Source organism: Coregonus clupeaformis, chromosome 15 (assembly GCF_020615455.1).
Source record: "Coregonus clupeaformis isolate EN_2021a chromosome 15, ASM2061545v1, whole genome shotgun sequence".
Lineage (NCBI taxonomy): Eukaryota > Metazoa > Chordata > Actinopteri > Salmoniformes > Salmonidae > Coregonus > Coregonus clupeaformis.
The window spans coordinates 14,517,235-14,531,325 of record NC_059206.1 but is presented as its reverse complement, the minus strand read 5'-3'; the positions used below and the strand labels follow the sequence as shown (position 1 = coordinate 14,531,325).

At 41.9% G+C, this 14,091-nt stretch overlaps 1 protein-coding gene across 4 annotated transcripts in view; it reads left to right on the top strand.

Annotated features, from left to right (window-relative positions):
• The first annotated feature begins 816 nt into the window (after nucleotides 1–816).
• Nucleotides 817–14,091, top strand: part of tln1 (talin 1) — a 164,483-nt gene continuing 151,208 nt past the window's right edge. For all 4 annotated transcript variants that reach the window (XM_041897415.2, XM_041897414.2, XM_041897413.2 and 1 more), the window contains exon 1: nucleotides 817–975. The gene's annotated coding sequence lies outside the window, so the exon portion shown is untranslated. The remainder of the gene's footprint in view (nucleotides 976–14,091) is intronic.

Genomic DNA, 14,091 nt, shown 5'->3' with positions numbered 1-14,091 from the left:
CCCTGTATATAGCCATGTTATTACCTGGTACTCCCTGTATATAGCCATGTTATTACCTGGTACTCCCTGTATATAGCCATGTTATTACCTGTTTTTTGCTCGTTATTATTATTCACTGTTTATTTATTCCTCATGTCAATATATATATAAAAAAAATTGCATCTTTTTATGAACTCTGCATTCCTGGAAATGACCCGTAAAGTAAGCATTTTACTGTTAGTTTCTGCACTTGTTGTTTACGAAGCATGTCACAAATACAATTTGAGTTGATTTGTTGCACAACTTTTCCACCATTTTAGACAGACCTGTACACCTGTAGACGCAGTTCTACCAGATGGTGGCAGCATTTCTGCGGTTTTCTAGAGCAGACGCAAAATGACATTCCTTGCTGACCAATTGTGTTTCAGACCTGATGGAGAGGACCCATAAAAACAAGTTTGGGAACACAAAAATAGTGTGCTAGGGGAACCTTTTATCAGTGGCCGATTTTCAATTTGCCTATTGTTATGATTTCCTTTCAAATTATGTCAAATAGGTTATATTAATTGCTGGCTATACTACCATAAAACAGTAGGCTACTTTGAAGTTGATCTATTTGCGGGTGAGGTGACGGATGTAACCTAATCTCTACATTTGGTAAGTAGTCGACTTTTTAATATAGGGTTTGTTAGGCTAGATGTGTCATTCACGAATAATTCAGTGACGTTGCGCTGTAATAGGAAAGTTGACGTTGATTTACACAAAATCCACAAGTTCTGAGTCCCCCTGATACACCGCCCATGCCTGCATCATAGTGTCGCTGAAGGGTGGAGTTTGTACCACAGCCTCTAAAGAACGGGAATAGGGAGGGAGTTGAAAAATCTCTATCTGACATTTACCAGCATTTAGAACATAATTTCTGCTGGAGAAAGGGATTTAATTTTGATATTTCACCTTTTGAAAGCGGTGAATCTTCGTGGGAATTGGAACTAAGAGGTGAGTCGAGTTACAACTTATGTGTTTAGTTCAGAACTATGCCCTGACTGCGCGTGATGTGAAGTCCGATTTTGAAGTTTTCAACTCCTCCATTCTCTAAACTTCACCGAGTTATGCCTTCCGAATAGTTTGAGGGCCGAATGCTCTTCCTCTTGACAACTATTTGCGGGGAGTAGCCTAGCCCTAGCTTATCTCTAAAAATGACATTGAAACGACAATGTAACAATACGTAAACTAAACATTGTACTTCGATTTCCGGAGCTTTGTAACTAGAGAAGTGTTTTAATACGGAAGCGAAACTGTGCATAGTGCCTCAAGGCATGAATACATGCATTACAGATCAGTTCTTGGCCTTGGCCAATGGCTCTTAAAAAAAATTCAAAAATAAAATGAATTTGTATTCATTAAACACATGGCACGCTGTACATTTTGGTATGCAGTGAATTTGCCCTACAACCATACAACTGGGTTAGCCTACAATCATAGCAAAATGTAGCCGTGTCACGTCCTAAGTCTCTAGACTACATTAAGGTGTGTTAATTCGTATCATTCTCACTGTTGGTTGGCTCAGCCACTGTCATCACCACCACCACTATATTCATATTCTGGCCAGCCAGACCGAGTTGGGTTGCTGTCTGAAAATAGTTTACCTAATTTGACTGGTGGTTCTTAAAACGTTACATGAAGCCAGAATATGGGAGCCAACCTGTATGAACGTTTGTCTATTTGGCTTCAAATAATAAGCAAATGTACATGTAGTTCACTGCAGTCATTGCATAACCCAATGCCTTTTGCACCCTTGCTTTGTCTATAGAGAAGCCTACCTCACACAGATTCACATTTCAAATACGTTTTCAGTGTTCTAGTTTTGGTTGATTAATCTTTTTCCATTGTTGTAGTTCGGATTGCCATAACTTCTTCAATAATCTTCAAGGCCTTGTGTGTGTGTGTGTGTGTGTGTGTGTGTTCTGCAGTTGTCAAACAAGCTAGAGAAAACATGCAGCCTCTGGGTGTGAATTCCAACACCAAGATGGGGTGTGGTGTCACCATTTCCGTGTGACAGAACAAACTATGGAGCTGGGGGGGACACATGCTGCACATGCGCCTCAGGAGAAATGGGGCCAATGAATAGCTTGCAATGGGATTGATATATGCTTGCAGGTGAGGGATTTGATAGGGCCTAGCTAGACTCAGGGCCTAGCTAGACTCAGGGCCTAGCTAGACTCAGGGCCTAGCTAGACTCGGCAGTTTTCAGGTAATGCTGCAGGGCATGTTTCGCGTTGCTACATGTAAATGTTCCCTGGGTAGGCAGTAAGACACACATTGAACTCCAAAACAGAACAGTGCTTCTACATGCTTGCTACATGGAGATCAACATGTGCCTTCTAGATTTCTCTGGCATTAGTTTTAGGTTCGTACAGTCTACTCTTTTTATTTATTTATTTATATATAAACAGCTTTCTGTGTTTTTATGCAATGCTTATCGACACTATAACGTGATTTTAATACAATGTATCTTATTGTGGGACTTGTGCTATGCCGAGTTCTACAAATTGTCAACTAGTACATTAAATTAGATGAAACATTTCACAGTTATTGTTTCAACGAGAAAAGAATGAAGGGAAGTCCACACATTATAAAATGATAAAAGCCAACAACCACTGTCCTTGAGCAGCGCACAGTCCCTCGTCACAGTGGCGTGACAGTTCGGCGGGCAGCGGGACGGGTGCCATTTGAGAAATTGCTCATGACACAGCAATCATTATAATTTATTTGAGGCTGGTCTAGGCCTGTTGTCGGTCTCGTGTGACTCTGATAGTGTCAGAAGCTTGGTTTTGCCTGAGGCTCTCGACTGTTTCGCTCTCTGTTACTCTTTTAATCGGTGGTTGAGAAAGCATTCAGTTCAATCATGTCTCTGTGCTTGTATTGGGAATTTCAATTCTGTTTTTTGAATGTGTGCCTCGTTTTTAGGCTATTGAAATAAACAGTCATTGTTGAGCAACAGGGAGGGTAAGAAGTTCTCACAAAATGTCATCTGTCATGTTTGTACTTATCTGGTTATTTCATAACGTTCACAAGAAAGTGTTTATAACTGAGAAAACAAGTGGATGTTGTAGTCTAACCCTCATAGCTGGAAATGGTCCATCCATAATACTAATGTTAGGCTATTTTATATTGTTTGATTTCTCAGATGGAAAATCCAACCAAGCCAACAAAGCCACTAGTCATTTCAGCATCAGATGAGATATTTTGTTTTTCTGTGACCTAGAAGCCAACCAAAGCCTTTATTAAAGACAGGATGCCAAACAGGACTCATGTATCTATTGAACACTTTGAGGGGATAAACCGACCCGCCAAGTGAGCGTCAATGAGGAGTTGAGTGATTCAGCCCAACAGCATGTTTGCTTTATTTCCAGGTCTATTTTACCCATGTAAAGCAAGCTGTTGTCAGTATCAGAAGTTAGTCTGGGTGCATTTTAAACTAGAAGTGCACTTTCTAGTCATTCTATTTCTATGGCGTGCACTGTGCGTGTTCATCATGAATTATGTCACTGGTGTCTGCTGATCCATTCCTGGTTTGAATCTTGACATGGCTTAGTTTGTCTAAAGCTATTCATAAGAGATCACACGTGAGAACAATGAAGCAATGTATTGCACATGCACATACATTTTGGTATTATAGAGCCACTGTTGCAAGTGTCTCAGTCAGTGCATTTAGGTCCAGGTGTTACAGAAGCCGGAAATGGGCTATGTCCAAAATGTGTGCTCTACTTTCTGCCCCAGAAATTGTAAACCAGCTACACTGTTTCCTTTCAACATCATGTAGGCTTTGAAAGGGAAAGCCACTCAATGGCCTCCATTGCCACTCCATTAAAGTGTGAATGGCAATGTGTGATGCTGCCGACGGCTGTAGCCAGCTCTGCATCAGACAAAGGCAAGGCTAGGAGCAGCATGTGCCGCAGACTCTCCCCTGGGTAACAAGGTTGCTATTGAGGGCCACAACTGTGTGGTATTGTAGTGGGCTCTGGGGGAATGAAGGCCTCCTTTGTCCTCGGGGTGCGTGGGTGCTGCAGGAGAATCCTGCTGATTCCTCAGCAGGAGAGAGGTGGGTACGGGGTGAAGTTTCCCCTAGGTACAGATCTAGGATCAGCTTCCCCTTCCCCAATCCTGACCTTAAGCATTAGTGGGGAAAATGCTAAACTGGCCCAAGATCAGCGTCTAGGGGCACCTTCACACTACATCAGAGAGGTGCGCTGTGGGAGGTGCCCCTGCTCCGCCTCTGGATCTAGCCTGGTCCCAGATCGGTTTATAAACAAGTGACCATAGATGTTGGCTATAAAGCACTAACATCTGAGCCCAGCTACTCTGGTCTGTCAACATATCTGAGCCCAGCTACTCTGGTCTCTCAACATATCTGGGACCAGGCTACTCTGGTCTCTCAACATATCTGGGACCAGGCTACTCTGGTCTGTCAACATATCTGGGACCAGGCTACTCTGGTCTCTCAACATATCTGGGACCAGGCTACTCTGGTCTCTCAACATATCTGGGACCAGGCTACTCTGGTCTCTCAACATATCTGGGACCAGGCTACTCTGGTCTCTCAACATATCTGGGACCAGGCTACTCTGGTCTGTCAACATATCTGGGACCAGGCTACTCTGGTCTCTCAACATATCTGGGACCAGGCTACTCTGGTCTGTCAACATATCTGGGACCAGGCTACTCTGGTCTCTCAACATATCTGGGACCAGGCTTCTCTGGTCTGTCAACATATCTGGGACCAGGCTTCTCTGGTCTCTCAACATATCTGGGACCAGGCTACTCTGGTCTGTCAACATATCTGGGACCAGGCTACTCTGGTCTCTCAACATATCTGGGACCAGGCTACTCTGGTCTGTCAACATATCTGGGACCAGGCTACTCTGGTCTGTCAACATATCTGGGACCAGGCTTCTCTGGTCTCTCAACATATCTGGGGACCAGGCTTCTCTGGTCTGTCAACATATCTGGGACCAGGCTACTCTGGTCTGTCAACATATCTGGGACCAGGCTACTCTGGTCTGTCAACATATCTGGGACCAGGCTACTCTGGTCTGTCAACATATCTGGGACCAGGCTACTCCTCTACAGAGACCTACTCATACAAACAACAAATGTCTCTGAGCACCTACAAGGACCTATATAAGGGCCTAACAACACATTCTTAAGCAGTTAAGTCATTTATGATTCTCGCGTCAAACCCAATGCCCTGCAGTTATTCACTCAAACATATACTACATGTTTTATGTTAAACTTATGGATGTGTAATGTAGTTATTTTTAGGGCCATTATATAGCAATGGGCTCCTACTGCAGAAATATCTTTAACCCTATGGACAGGAAACATAACTAACTTCCCAAGGGAGAGACATGGCTCTGGACTAGGCCTAGCTGTTGGAATCACTCAAGGGTTCCACTGCGGTAAGATAATGCGTAAGGGTACTTGCCAGCTAAAATATTGTGGTATTTATTTTGCTGTAGAAATGGCAGTTAAAATGGTAGAACAGCCCTGGTGGTGGCGCAACATACTTCTATTTCTGTTGGTACAACATTTATAACTGTTTTGTCTTAAGTTAAAACTGCTAAGGTCACAAACACGTTTTCCCTCCAAGATGTGCTCGAAGCACCCATTTGACACGGCAGCATGTGACTGAATGGTTCTTTTGTTGAGTCGTTTGTACAGGTGAGTAATCCCATTGACCCTTGCGAGTATGCATTTTCTCAACAATGTGTTTTTCTGTCTAAATGTTTTGACACTGCCCAAACAAACTGAAGGGCTGCATTCTCTCGTATGGCAACTCCAAGAAGAAATGTTGCAATGGACACTTTTCCTAGACGGCAACATTTTGTACTGGTTTTCAGCCTTACAGATGTCTAATTTAAGTCTAGATCATCTGTCCTTTGTTCCATTTCGACCACTTGTTTTTAACATCTGATAGACCGTCAGTCTAAAATGGTGTTAACCAGCCACGCTATCAACTACGTTCTTACAGTTTTTTTCCCTCTGCCGTCGGTTCCTTTTTGTGGGACGTTGTCTGTACACACAGCTATTGAACTGTATTTCGGGTGTCAAAGTCGGTGTAGGAGGAGGTGTCATTCACCACATTTTTTTGGAAGGGTCACTGATAACCATATTCAATATTTTGGAATGACTAGAATTTTAAATGTAAAATAATTGGTCTGGGAATTGCCAGGGACCTCACAATATGATATTATCACGATACTTAGGTGCCGATACGATATGTATTGCAATTGTCACAATTCTATATGTATATGATTCAATCCTGGGATTTTATTGCGATTTGATGTTCCAAACTTATTGCTCACTACATGTCTGCTGCAGAGAGACTAGAGACAGCATGAGAACTAGCTTTGGTCAGTCAGGGAAATTAGTGCTGAAAACTATTTTAAAAGAAGATTGAGAACAAGCTATAGGCTGAAAAATATTGGAGTTTTGTCCCAGGTACAGCCAACTAGCGCTTGCCAACGCTACCTCAGTAGCAAAACATTTTATTTAAAAAAATCGATACTTGGAGTCAAATATCAATATGATATTGTCCAAAAATAATATTGCGATATGTAACTGTATCGATGTTTTCCCTCATCACTATAAAATAAACCATTTAATTTTTTTACGCCGCGTACAAATGGACAGGCTCCCTTGGTTTAAATAGGCATGTTACCACTGAGCGTATATATAACGGTAGATGTCTAGACTCCTAAGCAGCATGGGGCTTGCAGTTAAACGTTATATTTAGGCCAGTAATCTTTTGAAGTTGCCATGTTGGCCCACACCTTAAGGAAGTGTTCTTGGTCATCTCAGAGACCAAATAAGAAAAGCGGAGAGATGAAGAAGGCAATACAGGAACAGAAAGAGAAGCGGTATGGGAACGAGAGCAAAGAGATGATCTGGTATGTTTTGGTTTTGCAATTAATTTCCCCTTTTTATCATTTAAAGGCTCACCTGCCGTTTTGGCAAAAGACTCCACTGAGACAATGTTACTCCCAATCATCTTTTGCAGAAAACACAAACCTGTCCTTTGGAAAGTTTGCAGACTGTTAAAGAAAATGTATGAAATCTATCCAGCCATATCTCAACATTAAAAGGCACAGTCAAAGCTGGCCCTGGCTGTTACTCTGCAAGTTCAGATAGTGTATAACTTTGAAAAAAAAGATTGACTCAAGGCAAAAATAATGATCTCACTCACAACGGCCATTTGAATCAACTGTGGAATATACCAGAACAGGAAATGTGTGTTTCAAACGCTGGCTGCTCAAAGCGAGGGGAAGCGAACATGCCCTTTTTGAGAACCTGAATATCTACTCAACTTCAACAGTGAAGATCTATTGATGAAAGTAGCAATGTGGAAGTACAGGACTATTGCATTGTGGGCCAAAATTGCACTTTGTACGTTTCATAGCTGATCTTAATTTGAATAGTCTAAAACAGTAATGTTTGTGCAGAGTGAAGATCTATTTTTTTTCTCAGGGTTTAGCCTACTTCAGGAGCTTTGATCAACAATGGACTGTACGTCGGTGGTTGAACTGTGATGAGTGTGAGCTGTACTGCTACTCGTATCCAGTGATTTTTGTATTTGCATTGCACCTATCGTGATCACTTCTGGCTATTCAAAGCAGGTGAAAGATAACGTCTTGGTCATTTCCTAAAGCACGTTTTTGGCTGGTGAATATCTTCCTGGAAAGCACAATTAAACGTATCCTCCCGGGCAATTACTGTAAATGTGACGTCAACCAACTGAGCACATGAGTCAGAGAAAAGGGAGGTTTTGCAAGACAATGCCAACTCTGTATCAAATGTATCAAAGTCACTTGGAATGTAGCAATGTTTCTCCGACGCTACATCCTCAGAAACTAGAATATCACATTACAACCAATTTGATATCGATTTGAAGCCAAATATTTTGTAAGATGTAGGAGCAAGACAGATAGCTAGCTCAGTAGCTCATTTCAATAATGGAAGGGGAACATTGCGAAGTGAAGGGATGTTCATGCTGTTGCATTGTCCCAGCTGGTCTCTGCCATTAGGCAGTGACCCCTGGCACAGTGACCACATGGCCTCAGGATGTTCTCCCTGGACAGCCATTCAGAGCTTCCCCTGAGGAAGACCCATGGGCGGGTGACCGGCAACGTCAACAGGAAAAACATGGAGAACCTTTTTATAGACAATAAGAGAGCATCAGGACGGATCCCCTCTATCTCTGATGTCCATTCTGTACCACTACATTTACAGGTCACTTTGTTAAAAGGTGGACTAAGCATTATGACATCATTGTACACAGTGAGGCAACTTCCTGTTTACAGACCTCAACAACAGAATTAAAATCTGCCAAAACTGCCACTATTGGCTCCTCTGAATTTGGCTCCGCCTTAGAGGCATGCCCACATTGGGAAGACCACATTGTGGCAGTTTTGGCAGAACCATGGTCTTGTGTAAACCAGAGCCTTGGTAAATAGCCTTGAAGCTGCAGTATGTAACTTTTTGGGCGACCCGACCAAAATAACATAAATGTAATTTATAGATCCGTCATTTTCATTGAAGGCAAGTCTTAGAAGCTGTAGATATGTTATATTTGCGCAATTTCTATGCTTCCTGTTCTTAAGTTTTGTTTTTGCGTCTTCTACTTTCGGTTTTGTACACCAGCTGAAAATGCAATATTGTTGGTTGTTAAAAATATATTTCACAGTGGTTTAGATGGTACAATGCTTCTCTACATTATATATTGCTTGTTTTGTCACAAACTGAAATTAGGCAAACTATTAGAATTTTAGCAACCAGGAAATGGCGGAGTGATTTCTGCATATTGCACCTTTTTAAATTAATAAATAGCCTTAAAATGTTTTATCCCTGGTCGTACTGTATAGTAACAGATTGGCAAGCTATACTGAACAAAAATATAAACGCAACATGTAAAGTGTTTGTTTCATGAGCTGAAATAAAAGATCCCAGACATTTTCCATATGCACAAAAAGCTTATTTCTCTAAAATGTTGTGCACAAATTTCTTTACATCCCTGTTAGTGAGCATTTCTCCTTCGCCAAGATAATCCATCCACTTGACAGGCATGGCATATCAAGATTAAACAGTATGATCATTACACAGGTGCATCTTATGCTGGGGACAATAAAAGGCCACTCTAAAATGTGCTGTCTCAAGTTTTGAGGGAGCATGCAATTGGCATGCTGACTGCAGGAATGTCCAACAGAGCTGTTGCCAGAGATTTTAAAGGATATTTTTCTACCATAAGCCGCCTCCAACATTGTTTTAGAGAATTTGTCAGTACATCCAACCGGCCTCACAACCGCTGGCCACGTGTAACCACGCCAGCCCAGGACCTCCACATCCGGCTTCTTCACCTGCGGGATCGTCTGATGAGGGGGAGGCGGGGTACTGAGGAGTATTTCTGTCTGTAATAAAGCCTCCTTGGTGGGGAAAAACGCATTCTGATTGGCTGGACCTGGCTCCCCAGTCATGTGAAATCCATAGATAAGGGCCTAATGATTTTTTTTCAATTGACTGATTTCCTTCTATGAACTGTAACTCAATAAAATCGTTGAAGTTGTTGCATGTAGTTTTTTATATTTTTTGTACAGTATAAGTAAAGAAACAACCTAGATTTAATTTATGTCAGTACAGTATGTGTCCTTGCTCACTCTCACTCATGTTTAGGAGATGAGTGTCTGTTTCGCAGGTCAGTGTTTTCAGCCAGCCATATTTGGTCAAGGCAACATGCACTGTTATTCCTCCAGCTAAAGAAGTCATTTGTTTTGGATTCCCGACTGCTAATGGGCTCACTGTGTGTTCAAAAACCAGCGAGTTCAGTCAGTCCAAGATCATCTTTTATGATGCTAATCATAGATTTGAGTGTGCTATTCACCTTTTGCAAGCTCCAATGCACTTTTACACACTGCTTTTAATTTTGAGTTGCTTCATGCATCAACAATTAGCTTTGTGGGGGCTTATGCACTTTTTTTTCTACATCATTTGCTTGTTTAGCTACACTAACATGTAGATAGTTATAAAGGCCATAATTGTACAGTTTTTGTAATATTTCTGACAAAAGTTGAGTAGAATGCAGTGGATGAAGTGGTGTCAGAATTGCCCCTGGACTGACTACTGTATGCCACAGTTTTTGTTCATCATATTATTTTTCATTTCCTCCCCTGGCTTCGAAGAATGATGTTTTGCCGTACCAACAAAAAAGCCTACGTGACAAGATGTCCTGCCGCTATTGGATGAACGACATGCTGTTACTCATGTGATGGTTGACCCTTGACCCTCCTCATGGTCTACATAGGAGCCACTGGAGAGGAACACCTATGAGCTCTCTCTTTTACACCAAGTCACTCAGCCTAGGTGTACAGTCGGATTACATTCCCTTGTCTGGCATGGGGGCATACAGTACACACTAGAAGATATTTGGCATAGCTCGCTAGCTGTGTCATTGTTTACATTAGGAGATCTGCCTGCCACTGGCCTCTAATCCGTTCAACTTGATCCGTCAAGTGACTGTGTTGTCTTCTGTCTAGACCTGACACGTGGAAAATGGTCATTCTCACCAGTAAAATGTTAGCTTGTGTTTGACAGAGTATGTTGTTAGCACACAGATGCTGATCCAATCTAACTCCCGAGTGGACGTGTGTAAAGGAATCTCTCTGTTTACTACTGTTTAGTTGACTGGGAATGTAAGAGTGGCCCCCTCCATACCACTGATAGCCCTACCCCATCTTTCCCTTAAAAGGTATTGCCTTGACTAACCGGAGTATGATTTAATAACAGGATCGGAAAAACGGAAGATATTGGCATCTCACTATGTTCTCCTGTGCTTTATAAATCATCTTTCATGGTTAAGATATTTATTTCATTAAAATTTTTTAGGATTCAGCTGAGAATCAGATGCCGGGTCATATAAACACACACTCCGCTTTTACTGTAGTTCTCAGAGTATCCACATGAATAGCCTACATTTGTTGACTTGAATAAGTCGTATGTAATTGAATACACAAACCCACTTTTATTTCCAGTCTGGAATGAAGCGCATTTTTCCATGACAGAAATAGCATTTATGTTCTTGCCTGTCAATATCATGGCCGTACTTTCTTTACCCTCCGAAAGTATCTAACAGACTACTTTGTTATTTCATGTTTTTTATATTTTGTATATAGAAAATAGTTGTCTCGAGGCTGCAGCTGCGTCATTGCAGACGCGCCAGTCGACGTGAAGGAGGACATGCAAATCAACTTCCTGTTTCACTGTGGGAATGGAAGTGCAAGAATGTGGAACTCCCGTCACTGCTCATATCATGGTCCCATGGCTGCGTGTAGGAGGTTCGCTGGTTCCTTAAGCAGCCCTGTGTCATTTTCTCCTCCCTTAAATGCCATAACCGGACAGCTTATTAACATCTCTAATCGTCCACTTCAGTTACATTATACTTGGTTTGAATTGGTTTACATTGGTTTACATTGAGGAAGGAGAGCTACATAGAACCAAGTTATAAGGTATTTTCTTAAACTGTTGATCAACCAAGTGTGCTTGTTCTGTAGCCATCTCTTGCACATACATAATACTTAATCTAAAGATGGTAAAGTGTCATCTTCCCACCAGATTCTCTGCTGACTGTGGCAGATGCCATTAGCCTTTAGCCTGTCCCTGATCTTACCAGCTGCAGTGTTGGTGTAGTGCTCTGGCAGACAAGGCTGCAAAGAAGAAAACGAACTCGTAGGGTTGTCTAACGTTTTTCCTGCTGACAGTACTTGGCACATCTAAACAGAGTGTCGGCAGTCAATCTCTTTTGTGTTCACGCAGCAAAGACCTTAAAGTTGTCAGCCGCTCAACCTTGTCAAAACACTCCAAACCAGAAGGTGGCAGTAGCATTGTTTGGCAACGCATGTCCCTGTGTTGCTTTATGGTCTATAGCCAATTTTGGCTAGCTAGCTAGCCGCGCTAATGCTGCTATTGTTGTAGAAAGCCCTTGTTGATATTAGCCAGATGGCCACAGCTAGTCAATTAGCTAGCAAGATGACAAAGAAACAATTTAAATCACTCTCCATAATCACATACAGCCCATAGATAGATAGATATATTTTTTAGCTAGCTGGCTAACGTTAGCTAAACAGCTAGCATGATTCGCTAGCTAGCTAGATGTTGTGCTAGCTAGTTAACTCACAACAGCCAGCTACATGCAGCTGCTTCATGGAAACAAATCTATTGTTATTTAATTATAATGTTACTAGCTACGGTGGCCAGATAGCTAGGCTTGGAGGAATTTAGTGTTTTTTGTGACAGACAAAACACCTGGCCCCAACACCTATGTGTTTACAACAGTGGCGGTCGGTGCCGTTTTAAGATGCGGGAGGACAATATTTTTTTTCATGAGCATGGCCTTATTTCTATAACAGCATATTGGATGACTGTCATTCATATTCCATTCACCCAGTTCAATGTAACAGTGATGGGTTTAGGCTACTACATGATACTCAAATGTTCCCTATACCCATCATGAGGTTGCTACAACCTAGCCTATGAAGGAAAGTTTACAACGTAGGTGCACACAGGGCGAGAGAAAAATTTGAGGTGTGTAATCATTAGTCCATCAGTTGCAAATAAGTTTCTATTGGACAAATTCAGGTATGTTTATCCCTGTCTCTTTCCTTTTGCTTCCGTTTAAAAAAATGTTTTTCAACAGAATCGTCAGAATGAATACACCCCTGATCACAATTCACTTTCATAGCAGCCACGTTGTATTCCTTCTCGCATCTATGCGCTCTCCTCCTCTCACCTTTTCCCTTCGCTTGTGGACTTCAATGCCCAACACATCAGCGGTATGTGACCAGGCGAAAAACCTTTCCAAGCCAAACCATATCATAAACGCTACACACAGTTTTGAACAAATTAATTTGTTCAAAACTATATAACTATTGTCTTTCTCTCTCTTTGAGTCAACTACTCACCACATTTTATGCACTGCAGTGCTAGCAAGCTGTAGCTTATGCTTTCAGTCCTAGATTAATTCTCTGATCCTTTGATTGGGTGGACAACATGTCAGTTCATGCTGCAAGAGCTCTGATAGGTTGGAGGACGTCCTCTGGAAGTTGTCATAATTACTGTGTAAGTCTATGGAAGGGGGTGAGAACCATGAGCCTCCTAGGTTTTGTATTGAAGTCAATGTACCCAGAGGAGGAGGGAAAATAGCTGTCCTCCAGCTACACATTGGTGCTACACCAGAGAGTGCTGTTGAGGCTTCTGTAGACCTTCATTGCAAAACAGTGTGTTTTAATACATTATTTGGTGATGTGAATATATTTAATATAGTATTATCTAAAAAAAGATACTTTTTTTTAAAATAAGGTTTTTAAAATGTATATTTTTATGAAATTCACTGAGGAGGTCTTCCCCTTCCGTTGAGGAGCCTCCACTGGTTTACAAGCTACCACCCGGTCTACACACACATCTGGGAACAAGCACTCCAGCATTATGCTAGCCATTGGAGTTTTCCCCTCTTCCTCTTTACAACCCAGCAACCGCACTTTGACTTCCTGATACGCTTTGACACGGACTTGTCATGTTCACAGATGCAATTCAGGCCTGCGTTTTCTTTAGTGCTTTCTAGATCAGTTGAACTCACGAATTTGACTGAACGTGATCATTTGAAAATGAATCCAGAATTGACGATATCTTTGCTGTAGTTATTTGCTACTTGGGGGTGTCTCCTGGTTAACTCTTCTTTGATGAGTGGGGGTTCCCCAGACTTCAGCTCCACCAGGCTGCCTGCCTGGCCCGGCGGCCTTGTCGTGTGCAGGTCACAAATGTCACCGCAATTAGTTTGACACAGACGTTTTCTGAGAGAACAAAACTTCCAAGAATGCTGTGGTTTCACAGTCTAATTGGATTAACAACTAAGTGGCTACCTCTATTCACTCCACAAAGGAGGTATTCCACTGCTCACTGGCTTTTCTCAGCAAGCATGCAGGGAGGATATTGTATCGCCTGAGCTAACCATGGCTTTGTTAAGATGGTGTGAACCAACCCAGTTACCTTTTGATCTCGTAAACATCA